Source organism: Xyrauchen texanus, chromosome 7 (assembly GCF_025860055.1).
Source record: "Xyrauchen texanus isolate HMW12.3.18 chromosome 7, RBS_HiC_50CHRs, whole genome shotgun sequence".
Classification (NCBI taxonomy): Eukaryota; Metazoa; Chordata; class Actinopteri; order Cypriniformes; family Catostomidae; genus Xyrauchen; species Xyrauchen texanus.
In genome coordinates, this window is record NC_068282.1 from 40,582,499 (window position 1) to 40,599,960 (window position 17,462).

Genomic DNA, 17,462 nt, shown 5'->3' on the forward strand with positions numbered 1-17,462 from the left:
AACTCTGCCTTTATTAAATCTGGCAATATGTCATATTTAGCAGACACCTGTAGCTCAGCCCAGTGTGTGGACATGCAGAGCGGCAGCACATGTGAACCGTATGGACCATCAGTCTTCAGCTTCGATCTGTTCGGCACATTCACTGTCTCTATAACAAATCTCTGTGCTATCATCTTATACACATTTCTTTCCATATTATGATTTATGTTCTTTTTCAAATTAGCTCAACTATGCTCAGCAGTGTCGGTACATGTTAGACAGTAAAATATGATGCCCCTACAGTATGCTAAGATACCATCAAGCACTCTGGAGAGAAAGAGACAAGCGGGAAAAATATGAGAGATCTCTGAAAGAGTCCCTGACAAAACAACTGCCGAGTAGCCAGATGTCGTACTGTGAGAAGCAGAGTATATACTAATTAAATTCTAGATGAATAAAATGAAAGAGAGAGTATGATAGAGAGAGAGAGAGAGAGAGAGAGAGAGAGAGAGATTTTAACTTTAAAAAATCTTTATTAACATTTACATTGTTTAACATTCAAAATATTATCCAAAAAACATAATCGCTTTATCAAAGGAAAAAGGAAAACACGCCAAAATCAGGTAAAAAATATAACAAGGGTAGACTCAAAAATCACATTTCGCTTTAAAAAACTTATAACAACAACAACTCAATTTATATGTAAAATACTAATTTTCATCAAATACCCCACACAGAGCCCCCTTGTAACACCAGATCAGCTCAAAAGTCACTAAGGTTTTCATGGCTTTATAATACAGAATATCAATTTAAATTCTAGATTTCACAAGGTTTGAAGACACTATTTATGGGTTACAAATCAAGTTGTGTTCAATTTTGCTTTTCCTGCTGGTATAAATTGCCATTTTAGCTTGATCTAGCAGAAAATTGACAATGAAAACAGTTTCTCTGAACCTATTTAAACCCACAAATAAAGGTCTTCATTGAAAAAAAAAACAACTCAAAAACAATAAAATATTCTCTGTAACACAATAAATAGAGGTGTTAATCTAAAACAACTGAAGACAAAAAGGACATTCTTGACTTATACCAACATTTAACACTGAAACAAAAGCATGCACTGCAGTTGCACTATGCAGGATTCTCCCCTGTATGTCCCCAACCTTGTTAGTCAATGGTGACTTTTATATAGTAAAGAACCCAGACTTTAAAAATATTTCAATAAAACCCTGGTAACATAGATAAATTAATCTGGGGAGATGAGGGCATGGTCGAGTGATGTCTGTAGAGAACGAGGCCAAGAGAGGATGAGTGGTAAGGATTGGCACCTATGGGAAATTATCTCTAACAGCTGTTTTGGGTTGCAATGAGAGCTGGAGAGACATAAAAGGGCAGTCCAGACCGCCGGTGGAAAGAAAGAGATGCACGCAGCAGTATTCGTGTGTTTGTACATTTGTTGTGCTGAAAGCAAACCTGTGTGTGTTGCACTGAAAAGTGTAAAAAATAAAGAATCCTTTGGATTGTTTATCTGGCTCATGCTTCTTCCTTCACAAAAAAGCGAGTGATTTGTCACAATGGTGACGAAACCTGAGATTAAGAGGAATAAAACTATGTCACGGAGTCCTCGCCCCTGGCCGAAGAATTTCAAGACCCTCACCAGCATCCGCCCATTCGTGTTTGCTTGACAGCTCCATGACACCTGACGAAGGTGGCTGCTGGCTGAAGATCGCAGCAGCAAGGAGGTACTCAAACTGGATGTACTGGAGCAGTTTATCACCCGGCTACTGAAAGGGACAGCGAAGTGGATCCAGTGCCACCGACCGGCGTCACTGGATGAGGTGAGGTCCAGCTAACTGAGGACCGTATGGCTGTGTATTTGGGGGCCAGCGAGCCCTCTTCTCTCTCTCTCTCTTCTCCTTCCCCTTCCCCTTCTCCCCATCCTATTCCTATACACCAGAAATGGGGAATTATGACCCCAAAACCGGTTCCCAGTCCCGTGGACCTTTCAACCTGCCAGTTGAAACTTCTCTCTTTCAACTCTCTCTGCTCTCCCCCCACAAGTTGGAGAATCCGCTGCTGCAGGTGTGGGCATGAAGTCTGGGCCGGTCTGCTGGAGCTGCAGGGAACCTAGGTACTTTCAGGACAGATGCCCTGCAATGGGGGTGGAGACATCGGTCCGGATTCCGATGCACCACAGGCCGCCCCTGATGATGCAGGTGTATCGGATACCTGTGCATATTAAGGGGGGTACATGCAAAGCCTTGGTGGATTCAGGTTGTAACCAAAACTCCATTCACCAAAGCTTGGTTCAATCTGAGGCTTTGGATACATGCCGGCGAGAGGAGCTAAGGTGTGCTCACAGGGATATTCAAAATTACCCTTTTGTGGTGGTAATTATTCAATTTGCTTCTCCCATCCACTAATCTTGGGTACAAATTGGCTGGCATTTACAACTATATTGAGAGCAATATGTGTGGATGGGTCCTGCAACAAAGTGTATCGTGAGTGGTGTGTGATTCGCTAGCTGGGGAGGTGGTGCCAGGACTGTCTACATCATCTCCACATCAGGAGGACGTAAGGGAGGGGTAAGTCTTGGCTTCCCCCGCCCTTAGAGGATTCCTTGCAAGGGATTTCCCTCTAGAGCAGATGCGAGATGAGACCCTTAGCCTCCATCCCGTGATGAGCATGGCCGGTGCTGAATCAATAGATAAGGGTCAGCCGGAGACGGCGATGCGAGAGAGAGAGAGAGAGAGTGAGAGATGCACGTGGCCGCATTGTGTGTGTATGTGTCCTCATGTTTTATGTTAGTTAAATTTATGTTGATCATTAAATTTTATGTTGACTGTTCAGCCAGTTTCTGTAACAGTATAAGAATGGGCTAAGAGGAGGCAGGAACCGGCTTACACACACTGCTTACACGAGCACCACTTGGGTCATGGGCAGGTGCAGCCCCAAATTGATTACACTGCAGCAATTGCAGCTTGCTCAAGACCTAAGACCAAAAAGGAGGTGAAACAGTTCCTGGGGCTGGCTGGCTGGCTTTTTTTGTAGGTTTGTGCCTAATAATTTGACCATCACCAGCCCGCTGACTGAACTGACTAAAAAGGGGGCACCAGATCCAGTACAGTGTACGGAGCCTTGTCAGCAGGTGTTCATGCAGGTGAAAGGCAGGCCGTTATTGCACTCTCCTGTCTTCACTCTCCCCTTTATCTTGCAGATGGAGGCATTGGACACGGCGGTGGGAGCAGTATTGTCCCAGATGGTGTAGGGGGAGGAGCGCCCTGTGCTATTCATTAGTCTTAAGCTCATGCTGAGAGAGACTAAGTACAGCACAATTGAGAAGGAGTGTTTGGCATGCTTTCACCCTCTCACCTTCACCTTCGGACCATGCCCCGCTCCAGTGGCTCCATCGCATGAAGGATGCAAACATGCGGATCACCCGTTGCAATCTAGCTCTCCAGCCTTTTAAGTTTGAGGTGATCCAAAGGCCAGGGAGCAGATGGCTGTAGCAGATTATTCTCCAGAAATGGGAGGGAGTAAGTGACAGGCCAGATGGATTCCCAGTCAGAGTCGGGTGATGGGGATGTGGGGATGGGTGCGTGGCTGAACAATGTCTCTGGAGAGCAAGATTTCTGAGAAATTGTGTTTTCGCACAAGCTTATATACCAGAAAGCTTCATACCAAAAATGGTGGGGCTTAAACACCATGGCCAATCTTTGAATTGCCATTATTGCAGAAGGGTTTCAACAATGTCATCGTAAAAGGAATTTCCCCATATGCATCTGCATGATGCAATTTCGAGTGAACCGCAATCTCAAGGGCGAGGAGCGTGAACAAGCCACTGACAAGGTGATGCTTCACATACTTACAAGGATGGTTGAGGAGCTCGGTCTCAAGTGGTCTCCTCCAGAGGAACCGGAAAAATCTCAACTTAAAAGGGTTCCTGCAGTCCGGACATCATCAAGCTTCAGAATCCCGTAGATCTGCCCCGTTTTTCCCAGAGGTTCATAAGAAACTGAAAAAACCTGGCTTGCTCCCTATTCAGCTCGCTCACACAGTGATTCCAGTCTCTTAACTAAAGTGGACCATGGGGAAGATGCCTAACTACCCCCTGTGGAAGAGGCGGTAGCGGCACACCTCTGCCCGGCAAGTAGCGGCATGTGGAAATTACACCCCACTCATCCTTCCAAGCCGTGTCGTCTAACGTCCACACTGGCTGGAAAAGCATACTCAGCAGTGAGCCAAGCTGTTTAGCACTCAACGCGCTGGCGGTTCTCCTAGTTTTCTAAGCTAAGCTCCTCAAGCAAATGGATGAGCAAGGCTACGATCCAGAGACATTTAAAGAGCTCTGCACCACTACAGCGTTGTGGGCCACTAAAATCACTGCACAGGCCATACCGCTCAGCTACAGTCGCAGGATATGAGACATTTTATGCCAAAACTGAGCAGTTCTTTATCCCAACCAGCTCACTTCCACTCTGTCTCAGGTAAGTGCCAGGCTATAAACCCCACACTTGCTGCCTCAGCACCCCCAAAAATCACCGCCAGTAAAGTCGCTCAAGCAGTGGCCCAAAAATAGGCAGACTGTCCTGATGATTTGGGAAATATTCAGCAAAGCAGATATTGATCAATTTACCTGAACAGGGAAAGCCCACTGTCCCCTCTGGTACTCCAAGTCCCAAGCTCCACTAGGAGTGGACACAATGGCCCACAAAAATGGCTTGCGAAATGCCACATAACTGATAATCAGAAGATTGCTGGTTCTATCCCCACAGCCACCACCATTGTGTCCTTGAGCAAGGCACTTATCTCCAGGTTGCTCCGGGGGGATTGTCCCTGTAATAAGGGCTCTGTAAGTTGCTTTGGATAAAAGCGTCTGCCAAATGCATAAATGTAAATGTAAATGATGCGTTTTCATTACCATCATTAAGACCTAATTGAGCATAAAGGTAAGTAAGGGTTTCCTAAAACAATATACTTCCTGATCCATGAAGCATCCTTCATTCTTAAAAACCTTTGCTTTTTCAATGAACTGTTCTGGGAAGCATTCTTCAATACAAATGTTTCTCACATTTTTAGTCACCTTCAGAAAGAACTTAACATCCTCCACCATAAACTATCTTCCATCAGGGAATGGAGGTTACAGCAGTAACCGAGACGTTCACCTTCTGTCACTAACCCAACGTTGTGTCGATGTAGTGACACTAGGGGTCCCTATAGAAAAATGCCACAAAAGCTGAACTGTGTTACGTGAACTGCCGATGCAGGTGCAAGCAAGCTGCTGCAGGCGTATCAGCAGGTGCATCAGTCTGCATGTAACCTCCCCCAGTGCCCCACAAGACATCATGTAGTTCCTCACACCCCTGAGGGGGGAAGTGACGTAACTAGCATGGGAGAAGGCCATGACATCCACTGACTTTTCTCTGATCTCTTCTCTCCACAGAGTATTAGATTCAGCTGGGGCCATCTAATGCTTTTATATGCATCTGGGAAGGTGTTCTTTTCCTTTCTTAATCTTTCAGGGAGAAAAGACCCCGTGGAGGCCATATCCTGACCTAAGGGGAGGTAACATTTGGCAATATGACACATGGGCACATCAGCTGCACATTGCAGAGGTGCGGTGGTAGGTCCTGCCTCGAAGGAGAGGAGCTCTATAAACACCGCAACCAGGGGCAAAGAGATCTCTGCCCAAGGGAGACGCGGGTCTGCCAAAAATACATCACAGAGTGTACCGGAGTAACCGGCATGTTTGGAGCATCTATCCCAGTACAGAGTATATTAGCACCCATATTGGGTCTGGCAGATAAATTCTCTGCCGAATTTGTGAGCCATAGGGGTATGGAGGAAGGACATCCAGGGTTCATGGGTTCGTGAACTGGCATGGGAGAAGCAGCACACGTCTTCACCTCACGGAGGGGAAAGACACTATACGCAAGTGATACACCCAGTCAGCTGTTCCGTATTCCCAAACTGACCTGTTCTTACTGTACAAAACACGGGACGAAACCGGCTCAACCCGGAGATTGCAAAATCTCACAAAGGTATTGAGTGTTGCCCAGCCCGCTGCTCTGCAGATGTCTGCTAGAGAGGTGCCATTGACCAGTGTCCATGAATATGCCACACTCCTTGTAGAGTGTGCCTGTATTCCCAAAGGGGCAGGCACGGCCTGGGCCTGGTATGTTAACGCGATGGCATCCAAGATCCAGTGGGAATGCCTCTGCCAAAGCAGACAAAGAGCTGCTTGGAGCATCTCAATCGTTGTGTATGATCCAAGTATATGTGCAAAGCATGCACCAGACACGGCAACGACAAGGCTAGGTCTGCCTCCTTACAGGGCAGCGCTTGCATCCTCACCATCTGATCCCAGAAGGGGGTCATGGGAACCTTGGGCACATAGCCCGACGGGGTCTCGGGATCAAGTGAGAATCCAGGCAAGTGTCGCTGACAGAGGACGCTTGCAGGTCACGAACCTGCTTGATGGAGGTCTTCAAGGAGAGCGCTTTCAGCTCAACTGACTCTAGTAGCACAAACCGGGCTCTCCGAAGGCCCAGGAGGACCATGGAGAGATCCCATGAGGGGAATAGGCGTGGCCTAGTAGGATTGAGCCTCCAAGCACCTTTGAGGAACATGATGATCAGGTCATGCTTCCCTAGGAACTTACCGTCCACTGTGTCATGGTGGGCCGCTATGGTGGCCACATATACCTTCAAGGTGGAGGGGGACAGCGCCCCTCCAACCTCTCCTGCAGGAAGGAAAGCACTGACCCAACTGCGCATATCTGGGGGTCTTCGGCTCAGAAAGTACACCACCTTGCGGCCACTTAGGTTTCCATGTGCCCGTCCAAGGGCCAGATGTGGAGGTTCCAGAGGTCTGTGCATGGGTGCCAGGGAGATGCTGTTGCAAGGAGTGTGAGGTCCAAGAGCAAGTCTGGATGGGCCAGTATGGGGCAATGAGGGTGACTTGGTCCTCGCCTTCCCTGGCCTTGCACGGAATCTGTGCAAGTAGGCTCAAGTAGGCACCCCAAACCCAGGAACCAATCATCTTGCCGAGAGGTCTCAGGGGAGGATGGAGGGTTCCAACCCAACAATTGCGGCTGCCCGGGCAAGCATGGCGGTCAGCTCTGCATCGGACTCAGACTTGGCAGGCAAACCTGAAGCTCGCAATGAGAACGTGAACCATCCACGAACGCTGCCTCAGTGTGATCACGGCCCAGACATGTGAGGCAGCGCTCGTGGCTGTTGGAGGCAGAGAGATAATGACCACATCCAGGCATCACGAAGAGGGAAAAGCATAAAAAAAATGCCTCTTTAAAAAGATATTCCCGTCAATGTGCTGCTCTAATAGAGGAAAATATACACTTTGCATAAATATATACTCTTTTAGTAGAGCTGTCAAAGCACCCAGGGGCGTAATCTGCACTAATCGTGCAGAAGAAGAGAAAGCAGCTGGACTGCGCCATATATCCAACAGCATAAGCTTCATGCAGAGGTGACTGGAACAGCAGTGGGATTCAGCTCGCCAATACACAACCGCTCGGCTCAGAAGAAAAAATCTGAATGAGAGTGGGCACTCCAGCTCCTTTAATACCTGTATGGTCCGCAGGAGTGGCATGCACATTCTACTCGCCAATTCTCATTGGCCTTCTCTCAATGATCTGAGGTGTTTTGGGGCTCTCAAGAGCGACCCCTAGTGTCACTACATCGACAACGTCAAGTGAGAGACAGAAAGGGAACTCTGCATTCAGAGAAATCACTTTCTGTATCGGCCTGACGTAATCCACTATTGTCTGTTCTTTTCACCTGATTCCCAGTGTGGTGATGTTTCAGTCTATTTCAGGTATTTTAAATGCACATTCATCTGACTCAATCACAGAGCATTCGTTTCCCTTTATCCCTATCTTTCCCTATTATTTATTTCTGCTTTGCGGTTCATTCAGACAACCTGTAGAAACAATCACTGGAGTTATTTTAACTCTCCCTGCCTCAGCATCCGATGTGTTTCTCCGTCAATAGCCTGCTTGCGATATTCCTGCCACTCTTTCTGCATCAGCAGCCACAACCGGTGTCAAGAGTCAAACTTGGCCCAGGAACCTCATCTACAGTAGCAGTGGCATTTGTAGCATTCTATGCGTCTCATCCAGTACTGGTGGAGGTCTTTCATTAAGTCTTTCCTTGGACATGTATGCACAAGATGCCCAGTTTCACCGCAACCAAAACATTTCATAATGTTCATTGTCAAAAAAATTATGTAGTTGAAATCATCATGCCTGAAATGTAAAGACAAGTCCGTTAAACCTGATTATTAATGACAGATCACTTGATTATCATGTGTAAATGGTTTTATGTTTTAGTCTGATGTGTATAACTTCAGAAAACATGTTTTTCTTGACAAAGTTTTACATACTTAAAAGTTATCTAACACTAAACCTTTGTTACTGTTGTTTCAAAGATGATTTTAATGTTATTGTGAGTCTCTAAAATGTTAAGGCATGAGAGAGTATTGTCCTGTGCAGAGCTGCAGCTTGTAAGATTGCTTATATTTATTGATAGCAACGTTCAGTCTACAAGCGATATATATAGCTTACATATACAGTACCTTCAGAGGTGTTTCTGTGTTTAAATTCAATCATTTCTGCGATCTATGATTGTGTGAGACTGTGGCAGCGGGGGCGTGGTCAAGCTAAAGATATTTTAGAGGGTATTTGTGCGGATGGGTCCTGCATAAAGAGGTGTGCGGTGTGCGATGCTTTGGCAGGGGAGGCGGAACCGGGGCCGTCCTCGGCTGCTCTGAATGACGAGGGAAGGGGCGAGGTGGCCGCCCTCCTCTCAGGGAATTCCCTGAGGGGACTTTCCTCTGGAGCAGTCGTGGGATCTAATCCCTCAAACATGCTCTTGACCAAGTGAGAGTAATTGATGGTCAACAGCTCCGGCCGGGCATCGCCATTTCATACCCATATTTTGCCATGATTAGAGATTGGTTATATAGAGTGACGCAGGACGCTCAAACAAAGGAGGAAGTAACGCAATTGTTGGTTCCACGGAGCTGCCGGAAATGGTCTTCCAGGCGGCTCACTATAATCCTATGGCCGGTCACCTAGGGGAACGGAAAACACTTCTCCGCCTAATAGCCCGTTTCTATTGGCCGGGCATTGGCGGTGACGTCCGCGAGGTGGTGTGCGGCGTGCCGTGAATGTCAGCTGGTAAACCCACCGCCACCCCAAAAGCGCCATTGCGTCCTCTACCATTAATCGAGGTCCCCTTCGAAAGAATTGGGATGGACCTCGCCGGGCCATTAGAACGGTCAGCACGCGGACATCGCCGTGTTAGTCCTAGTGGATTACGCGACGCGATATCCGGAAGCAGTGCCTCTGAGCAACATCTCAGCACGTAGTGTTGCAGGGGCACTCTTCAAGATAATCTCCCGGGTGGGGATTCCGAAAGAAATCCTCACCGATCAAGGCACAACTTTTATGTCACGAACACTTCGCAAACTTTACGAGCTCTTGGGCATTAAATCGATTCGCACTAGCGTTTACCATCCGCAGACTGATGGCCTAGTGGAGCGATTTAATAAAACGCTCAAGAACATGATTCCTAAATTCGTACACGATGACGCTTAGAAATTGGGATAAGTGGCTAGACCCCTGTTGTTTGCGGTACGAGAGGTCCCACAAGCCTCCACAGGGTTCTCCCCGCTTGAGCTACTGTACGGGCGACGCCCGCGGTGTCCTTGACGTCATCCGCTGGCGTGGGAGGAGGGACCTTCTAATAGCAAAAATGAAATTCAGTTCGTTCTCGATCTTAGAGCAAAACTCCACACACTGGGGCTTACTAACACAGGAGAATTTGCTCCAAGCTCAAGAACGCCAATGCCGGCTGTATGACGGGTGCTCGGCTACGGAATTTGCACCGGAGATAAGGTACTCAGATTACTCCCAACATCGAAGCTCTAAATTACTCGCCAAGTGGCAAGGACCCTTTGAGGTCACACGACGGGTAGGGGATCTCGATTATGAAGTTAAACGTTCTGATAGAGGGGGCGCACGTCAAATTTATCACCTCAACCTCCTGAAATTATGGAGAGAGGAGGCGGCCTCTGTGACGCTGGCCACGGTAGTTCCGGAGAGGGCGGAGCTCGGACCGGAGGTAAACAAAAACTACAATCTTAACACTCCGATTACTTGTGGAGACCAACTCTCACCGCGGCAACTCACAGAGGTTTCTGGATTACAAAAGGAAATTGTGTATGTGTTTTCCCCTCTACCGGGCCGTACAACCATCATACAGCACCACATCGAGACCGAGCCGGGCGCGGTGGTGCGTTGCCGCCCCTATCGCTACTCCGAACATAAAAAGAAAATAGTACGGGAGGAATTAGATGCAATGCTTGATATGGGCGTAATAGAGGAATCCCACAGTGATTGGTCCAGCCCGGTTGTTCTTGTTCCCAAGAGTGATGGGTCTGTTCGATTCTGTGTGGATTACAGAAAAGTCAACGCTGTGTCTAAATTTGACGCTGCACCCAATGCCCCGTGTTGATGAACTGCTCGATCGGTTAGGTACTGCTCGATTTTATTCGACCTTGGATTTAACAAAGGGTTATTGGCAGATCCCCTTGACACCAATGTCCCGTGAGAAAACAGCCTTCACTACGCCGCTTGGATTACACCAATTTGTGACGCTTCCTTTCGGTTTGTTTGGGGCCCCGCCACGCTTCAGTGACTCATGGATTGGATCCTCAGACCGCACACCGCGCACGCCGCTGCCTATTTAGATGATATTATCATTTATAGCAATGATTGGCAGCGCACATGCAACATCTGAGGGCCATCCTGAGATCGCTGCGGCGGGCGGGCTCACAGCAAACCCTAAGAAGTGCTGCGATTGGCGTGTGGAGGTACGGTATCTGGGGTTCCACTTGGGTCATGGCCAGGTGCATCCCCAAATTGATAAGACCGCGGCAATTGCGACTTGCCCTAGACCTAAGACCAAAAAGGGGGTGAGGCAGTTCCTGGGGCTGGCTGGCTATTACAGAAGATTTGTGCCTAATTATTCGGACGTCACCAGCCCGCTGACTGACCTCACTAAAAAGGGGGCTCCAGATCCGGTCCAATGGTCAGAGCAGTGCCAACAGGCGTTTACACAGATTAAAGCTGCACTTTGTGGGGGCTGCTTTTGCATGCACCTGACTTCTCTCTCCTTTTGTTTTGCAGACGGACGCTTCAGACAGAGGGCTGGGGGCCGTACTCTCACAGGTGGTGGAGGGAGAGGAGCCCGGTGCTGTACATTAGCCGGAAGCTCTCCTTAAGGGAGACTAAGTACAGCACCGTAGAGAAGGAGTGTCTGGCCATCAAGTGGGCGGTCCTCACCCTCCGATACTACCTGCTGGGGCGGGCCTTCACCCTCTGCTCGGATCATGCCCCACTGCAGTGGCTCCACCGCATGAAAGATACTAACGCCCGGATCACCCGTTGGTATCTGGCCCTCCAGCCTTTTAAGTTCAAGGTGGTCCACAGACCGGGGTGCAGATGGCAGCCGCTGACTTCCTCTCCAGAAATGGGGAGTGGTAGGCAGGTCGGATGACGCCCGGCCTGAGTCGGGCGGTGGGGGTATGTGGCAGCGGGGCGTGGTCAAGCGCCCGTCCGGAGAGAAAAGCGGTAAGGGCTCCACACCTGAGCTAAATTACGTCTAACACCTGTCTCTAATTGCAGTAGCGTGAGGAGAGCGGATAAAAAGCCAGCAGCCACAGAGCATGGGGGGAGAGCCTGACACGAAGCAAAGAATAGTTGTAAACTAAATTAAGTAAATTAACTGTAATAATAAAGCTTACCCCTTAAGCTGACATCTGTTTCCGTCCCTTCCTTGGTCCACTTCACAGAGACATTCTCATTTCTATACATTTGACTGTTTTAAGCACTTGCAGGCAACCATCCAGATGTTTATTTGTTCTGTACATATTTAAAAAGATGAGGTTTTGTTGATTTTGTGTGGGCGCTTTGTTTTGCAGTTGTTCTTGATTGAATTATCTAATGCTTTATTGTCATTGTGTTGCTTTGAATTATTTAATACAAACAAATATTTAAAGTGTTTTCCTTTACCCTTGCAATCAATGCAATGACTTGTAAATAATAATTTGTAAAACTGTGTGTATATTAAGAACATAATGTATAAAAAAGCCTCATCTGATTGAATTCTGTCCCAAATGTACACTTTTATCACTCACGCACCCCCATGTACCTGCTGACTAGTGCCCATTGGTCTGCCTTCGCTTACGTCAACAAAGTCTTGACACAGCGGCGGGCCTCAAGGGCTTAATGTGCCATTTGGGACAAGGCCTACTGCATAATTTACTTGAACTTAAAGCTTATAATTCAACTCGCTTTTGGCGCCACCCTGTGGGCATTTCACCTCAACATTATTTCCAGCTTTGGCCACTGGGGGCAGTGGTTCGATTTTTGGTAAGCGCAGATCAATTTCAGCAGTAGAACTTTTCACACTGTGATCAGTCTGTAACAAAGGCAGCAGAGTGATTAAGTAGTATTCGTAGATGTTTCTATAATGTTTACACATAAATTGTAATGTAAATGTTTTGATAGAATGTGAAACATACAATATCAACGCATACACAGCATATAAAAAGTAATCCTTACAAAAAAGCTAGAGTTCTGGAAAACTTGCCACAAATTAGCTGCAAATTTACCAATCACTATTTTCACATGCAAATGAGCTTATGATTGGCGGAAAATGTTTGTCAGAAGTTTAAAGCTCTTCACTAATAGTGGTGAACCAAACCTGCAGTAAACATTTGGCAACAGTGGACAACATGCCGCAAAGATCATTTGCTCGTGAAAATGATCTTTTGGCGAATTTGTGGCAAGTTTACAGCAATTTTGTCACCTCACGATTTTTGTAAAGTGCTTTTACACTGACAGTTTTAAAGACATCGGACGACTGGTCTGAACATATATTTCCATAAACTTTATGTGGATACTATTGCAGGTGAACAAAGTTTAATACTCAAAGGACAATCTGATAGTAATCATGCATTTTCTATTGGCATATTTCTGTCTAAATGACATCCATATGGCACTAATAGAAGTATAATCATTTCACTTTTTGTATGGCTTAATTTAATATCAAACTTCAAGTATGAATTAGAAGTCGATGTTGGGGTGTAATATTAATGTGTTAATAAACTAAAAGTAGCAACTTAACGACCTCTCCTAAACATTGTAGATTTTCCAGGAACAATCTGCTTTTTCATGTGATTAGCGGTGTAGTATGACAAAATGCTATATTACTGTTTTAAGTCATGTTGTATTACACACACAGCTTTACAGCCAAGTGAGCTGAAGCAATACTTGTGACTAAACTAACAATTAGTTCAAATATCACTGTTTAAATGAATGCTGTCACTCTAACTGAAATTGTTAATTCGTTCAAAAACCCTTTTTTGGTGTCAGAAAAAAAACGCTATGATGAAATTATCAATTTAACTATGAAATTGTTATATATATTTTATTGCTGTACAAGTTTTACATTATGAGGCATTGTGTTGTTTTTACACCTTTTGATTACTCTGTAAGTGTTACTGATTAAGTAGTCTTTTAAGCGCTAAATGTATTTTAACATTGGTTTAGGGTGTTACTGAACATGATATAACCTAAATTCAAGAGTCTTCAGACAGATGTAAAAATTCAAATGTTTTAGCAAATGGGCAATGTTGCTACTTTAAAACACATGCCAGACAAATCTGAAATAATTAATAAAATACATAAAATCATCAAATTTGCTAAGACGAACAAATATGACAGCTAGATTTGAACAAGATTGCTGTAGGGTACAACAAACCAAAAGAAATTCTGACCCATAGGAAATCTGAAAATCAAATGGTGTGTAATAAATTAGTTAATTGACATTGATCCCTTTCTTGAAACTAGGTGTTAGAGCGTTTACTGAGACTCACAGGATTTAGAGGTTATACACAGTGAGATCAAACAGATGAAATAACAGCTGAGTAAACAGGTAATTTATGGTAATTAGGTTTTACAGGCAGATGAAGGAATCACAGGGTGAGTTCCAGGTAAACTGTCCACGGAATTGAAGAGGAGGGATCTGGCAGAGAATCAGGATTACCAATAAACCAACGGTAATGAGAATCTACAGGATAAGCACAACACAAGGTAATTAAACACTGCGAGAGCAGCGTGGTAGAACTAGAGTCCTTTGTGAGACTGGACGTGAACTGGAGTGAAGGTGAGTTATTTAAGCATTCCTTGATGAGTGAGCTGAATGAGTGCAGGTGTGTTAAATTAGAAGTCGGGAGAAGAGGTGTGGAACACTGAGGGAGGTGGAGAGCCCAAGGGAGGCGTGACAGCGGAGGTTGGAACCAGAGTGCACCCTGGAATTGAGAGAGGCCAGTAGTCTGCTGGTGGAGAGAGTTCTGTGACTACTTGCCTGGGGAAGGATCAGTCACGGAGGCTTGGATGATTTCATCATCCAGGACCCACTGGATGGGACTCGCAAAAATGGTAGGAGGCAGGATGGGATCTGGAGTGGTGGTATCAGGTTTTGGAGAGTGTAAACGTGATATAGCATCAGCTTTGACCATTTCTGGACCCTGGGCGGTAGGTTACCAAGAAGCAGAAGCAGGTGAAGGATAGTACCAATCTTGCCTGACAAGGATTCAACCTCTTCGCCTCCGGGAGATATTTGACGTTACGCTGATCCGTTACCACCTGGAAAGGGTGCTTGGAACCCTCCAGCCAATGGTACCACTCTTCCAGAGCAAATTTAGTGGCAAGAAGCTCTTGGTTGCTGATGTCATAGTTTCATTCCGCAGATGATAGCTTGCGGGAGAAGGACCGTACTGCTTCATCTTTCCACTGCTCCATTTGAACCCCCTCCGGTCCAATGCAGTAGCCTAAAAACTGAACTGAAGAAAGATGGAAGGCACACTTTTCAGCTTTCAGATAAAGGTGGTGTTCTCAGAGACACTGTAGGACTAACTGTACGTGCTCACCGGGGGATTTGGAGAAGATGATGAGAAATTGAAGCAGGTAATCACGGATGATCTCATTCATAAACCCCCGGAAGACGGAAGGGGCATTGGCTAATCCATATGGCATCACCAGATATTCATAATGGCCTGTAGGGGTCACTAATACAAAATGAAACGGGCTCTGAATGACAAGAGCCCACCTTCAGCATAATAGGACCTGTTCTATGGGTAATAACACCTTTTCCTAGGGGTTGTCCCACTACTGAGTGGATGGGGAGCAGGTGATGGTGGTGAGACCGATTCGTTGGCAGAGCGTAGTGGAGATGAAGTGACCAGCAGAGCCTGAGTCTATGAGGGCCTCTATGGGACAAAGCATGGGTTTGTCACTGGGATCCGTGGTGTAAGGAGAAGCTAGACTTCACTCTGTTGGTGACATGGGTGAAGTGGTACTCCCACAAGACTGTAGCCAATGAGCCACCCGGATGGAGAGCTGGATCAAACGCTCAAGCCCCATTGCATCATCGTAGGGGGCAAGTTGTCTCTGGAGCGCAGCTGAAAGCCCCTGGCAATAGGCGACGAGGAGTGCCACTTTGTTCCACCTGTTGGCTGAGGTGAGGGTGTGGAAGGTTATCTCATAGTCGGTGATGGAGGGATGGCAGATAATGTAATTGTTCTCCCGCATACGCTCCCCCGGCTGGATGTGAGAACACCTCTCTGAAGTGAGAAATTAAGGTATCTAGGGAACGAGTGACTGGGCCGTTGTTATTCCATAGGGAGGTTGCCCATTGTAATGCTCGACCAGACAGCAGAGAGATGATGAAAACGATTTACGAGCAGTCAGTGGCGATATGTTGCGGCTGCATCTCCATGGCAAGAGAACACAGGAGGAAGAACCCATTAAAATCCTCCACAGACCCGGAATATGATGCTGGATTGACTACTGGCCCCAAATGGTGGCTGATAGGTGAAGGGAGTGCTGGAGCGGAACACTGAGGGAGGGGGAGAGCCCGAGGGAGGCATGGCACAGTGATGCAACCAGTAACCCATTAATTTCTAACAATAATGTCTTTGATTTTATAAAACACTGGCAAATCAAGGTATACTTCACAACAAATATTAAGGTAGACAGCTATTCAATTCCATTACACTTCACCCATTTCACTGAGAGAACATTGGTCTGTGGAGGAAATGTACATTTTAGATGCAATCTGAATGGTTTCATTCAACTCACTGAGAGACACAGTCTTTACTGATCCAAGCACTATTCTTTCATGGTTGAAGGATTCCCAGTTATATGCTGTAAAGGGATTTAGATGGGCAAGGAGGAGGCAAGAACTGGCTTGACAATATAAATAATAGTTTAATGAGAAACTTAAACAAAAGAAACAAACACACACATGACGGACATGCCCGTAAATGATCTCTCCCGCACTATTTTCCGCAGTCGGCCTTTATCCCTCTCGGAGGCTTGATTAGCCTGATAAGGGACCGGGTGTGTAGAATCACTACCCGGCCCCGCCCTCCACCCTGCCACATTCCTCCCTCGTTCTCTCAGGCTGGGGAGCCCCCAGCATTACGTATACCACCCCCCCCTCTTTCCCTGGGAGGGGCTTGCCTTCCGCCCTGTCTGCCGGCAGGTCATCCCCGTCTACCTGGATGAGGGAGGAGACAAGGGGAGGGAAACAGAAATAATTAAAATAGGGAGGGTACTTCCTGTAACATCGTAGAACCCCCCCAAAAAAACTGTAAAATTTAAAAGAGAGGGAAAAGGCCAATGCAGAGCAGCTGTGAGAAAGAGAGGAGAGAGTGATGAAAAAAAAAAACGTACTCTGATACACTGTCGCATGGTCCTCGATCACTCCTCCACCCTCTCAGGAGGGCGACAGCCGCTCCCCCCTGGGAGGACTGGAGTCAGACCCATGACCCCCGGTGGACAGAATGCCCCTTCGCATTCCCGGCGACTCGTGGGGACACTCCTCCACCCCTGGCAGCGGCCCTACCGTCGGGGAGTCACTTCCCTCCTCCCCTCGCGGATGGCGGTCTTCTTTGGACCCCTCCGCGTTTCTGGGGGATGGCAGTGCTCTCCTCCGACCCTGGCAAGGGCTCCATCGCTCCAGGCGGTTGGGGAGTCCAGTCCCCACTCGTCTCACGGACGGGCGGTCGGGCTACTCCATCCCCCAGTAATGAATCTAGCTCTGAGCTCATTGGCTCTTGTGATTTCTTTGACCTTGCCAATGTCAATCTGAAAAACAGTTGTTTGTATGAAGGTGAACATGTTGTGCAGCACTTTGTTGTTAGATGCACCTTAACACAAAGTGGGCCTTGAACAGTTCATCAAAGGCACCAAGACCACTCACTGACTTGCATGATATGGCTTTCTTGTCAAGAATTATGTCGTATCATGAATGCCATTCTTCTTTGTCCCAATGGCAAGTCATTTTGTAAAATCATAAGCTTTACATTTCTGCCTTTAAACCCAATAA